This window comes from Corvus brachyrhynchos, unplaced genomic scaffold (genome assembly GCF_000691975.1).
Source record: "Corvus brachyrhynchos isolate BGI_N302 unplaced genomic scaffold, ASM69197v1 scaffold14, whole genome shotgun sequence".
NCBI lineage: Eukaryota > Metazoa > Chordata > Aves > Passeriformes > Corvidae > Corvus > Corvus brachyrhynchos.
In genome coordinates, this window is record NW_008239110.1 from 18,833,663 (window position 1) to 18,836,561 (window position 2,899).

Genomic DNA, 2,899 nt, shown 5'->3' on the forward strand with positions numbered 1-2,899 from the left:
GAAGTATTCCTGCCCTGACCAACCTGCTTTTATCCAAGAATATATTAAGAATCTCTTCTCTCGACCATCTGTCCACAAGATGAGCACACATGGGGTGGGAATGTTAATCCATGATATTATCTTCCTTCACCTCCTCCAACTGATACCTGGAGTATAAAGTTATGTGAGTCTGATCTATGCAGAAAGAATAAAATCATTAAATGTAGTTAATTTGGCCAAAAAAACTTCTAAAATGGAGGTGGCTGTAAGAATTTGGAAGGCATAAAAATTAAGTAAGGAAATAACTGGCCATGTTAATCCAAAGGAGTGGAAATTGTTCTATATGGTGATGGTTAAGTACTGTCAATTTTTATACTAGATTAATACAGAGACTAAAAATTGCAAAAAACCCTGTTTTCACTTACAGTTCCCACTAAGACATGTATTGCTAGACTAAAATAATGTTGTCTGAGTTTCAGTGTCAGGCCCACAAAGGGCATAAATAAAGGATGAGTGTATGGCAGAGACAAAGGGATTCCGTTCCTGGACCAATATACACAAGGCCCAATACATCAAAGGCCCAAATTGCTGCCTGCATCTTTTCCACCCAAAGGCAACATGAGCTGCAGTCATCCCCATTTGCTACTTGCCACATTTCACAGCTCAGTCAGCATAAACCCCAAAGGCTTTTGCATTTACATTGAAGCCAACACTTCATGAGAAAGCAGTAAATGCTTCTGTGTATCCCACCACACTATTACAGGTTTTCTTTCCCCCTTCTGCATTCTATGCTCTAATTTCTGTTATATTTCCCAGAATCACAGTATGGTCAAGGTTGAATGGGAACTCTGGAGGTGAACTTATCTAAAGCCACCCCCTCAAGCAGGGTCATCTAGAGTTAGTTGCCTAAGTCTATGTCCAGATGTCTTTTGAATAAATAGATTTATATTTTCTAAGATTTTCAATCAGCAATAAAGTCTAAAACAAATTAGAGCTAGCACATATTCTAGGAAGTAAACATTTTATGCTTCTAGGCATAGCAATCATTTAAGTTACAGATGTCCTTAGAGAGCCCACATAGGGCAACTGAGTATCCACCTTCAGCAAATTTGAGTATTGACTGTTACTGTCTGTCATCTAAGTTAGATTCCCTTCATGTTCAGTCTAAAAAGGTACAGTTGATGAATAGAAGATCTGCCCCTATGAAAGTCATTTGAGATCTTAGGTAATCTTGATGGATTGGATCTGAATCTCTGTCCCAAGATGTTACACTGAAAACAGACAAAGCTAATGAACATGAAAAAGGAGAAACAAGAGTAGGAAGAGATCTCTCTCCCATCTTTCAAGAGAACAATGGCACAGAGAAGAGACGAACTTCAAATAACTTGCGCCTAGTTCAATGCTTGGGGCCTGGATCACTCAGTTTGAACAGAGAGCCTCTCCCAAACTATCTTTCTTTCAAAGCTGTTAAAAATTATACTGCTTACCTATGAAATATGGCTATAAATAAGCATTCAAGTCACAGACACATCTTTTTTACGACTAGCTCTGTGAGCACATACTGACGGAGCTCTTACGAAGATTGATCTGAAAAAACATGTTTCCCTGCTTTTTGGACAAGCTTTACTACTGCATCTGAAAGCTTTTGCATTGAGCACAGCTCATCACAGCACAACAGAACCCAGGTTTCCATCAGGTTTCTACATAACACGCACTGCTTTCTTCATAAAAGCTTGACTGATAAGACAAGTGTGCCACCTGAGCCAGAGAAGCACATTAGCGGTAAACCTTCCATGTGGGCATAGGCAATGGCTATAAAGAGCAGAAGAATGGAACAGAGTCAACAGGGATCTCACAATCCATGGACTGATTATGTAAATGTGCTCTGATTGTTTACTCAAGCCATTCTAAGCATAGCCTAAACACAAAGCACATGGAGTTTTCCAAATGTGAATGAGACTCTACTAAACATCTAGGCACTTTCTTCTTGGGGGTGTTTTTCTCCAGTGTGTTTGACTTTCTCAAACCAGTCTAAGTAAGTTAAACATGCAATTGCCACTGAAATGGGGATTCAGCTACTTGGTATCCTTTAGAAACACTGTTCTTCAGATATTTCAGAAAGGAAAAACAAGTGCATTATGAAGCTTGGAGGGTAGCTATTGTAAATCTTGATGCTGAAAGTGATCATTTCAAGCTACTGATTCATGCACCTATAAAAGATTACGATGGTTTTAGCGACAAGTTCTTTTGTGCTCCCAGACAGTTAGTTTTAAATGGAGAACAGTGCTTCATAGATAAAGCTAATATAATGTTGGAAATTGTGAGGCACAGCTACAATACTATGGATGACCAGTTCACATTCCTGCATCTTAGGTACAAACCCTCCTTCCCTTCTCTCTAAACAAGCATATATTCCTTTTCAGTGTATGCAGACACTCCACAGCATGTACCTGTCCCACCTAAAGCCCCAGCCCTTCAGTTTTCTTGGCAATCCCACATAACAGATGTCAAGATTTGTGGTTCGCAGTCCATGGTCTACATGTAACAACTGGTATAGAAAACTCTTCCAGGAGAATATGGAGCAGGCGGCAGAAACAGCTCTTGACAGTGCCTGCATGTATGCTTCCACAGGAGCTGCTGGATAAATCCCTCATGGTTCTCACACAGCAACTGAGTGTTGAAACAATTAGCAACCAACACAACCATGCCTTTAATGACAAGGCAAATGCCAAGAACTTGGCAGAATGAGGTAGAGATCATTGGATTAGGATGGAAGGAAGGCTAGATCATATTTACGCCTGAGGTGAAAGAAGAAGAGCAATTAAGAAAGAAGAAAGATAGGACTGGATTCCTCATTTTGGCAGACAGGAGAAGAAGGAAAGAAAGAAGCCAGAGAGTGAACTGCTGCTTAAGGGTGTGT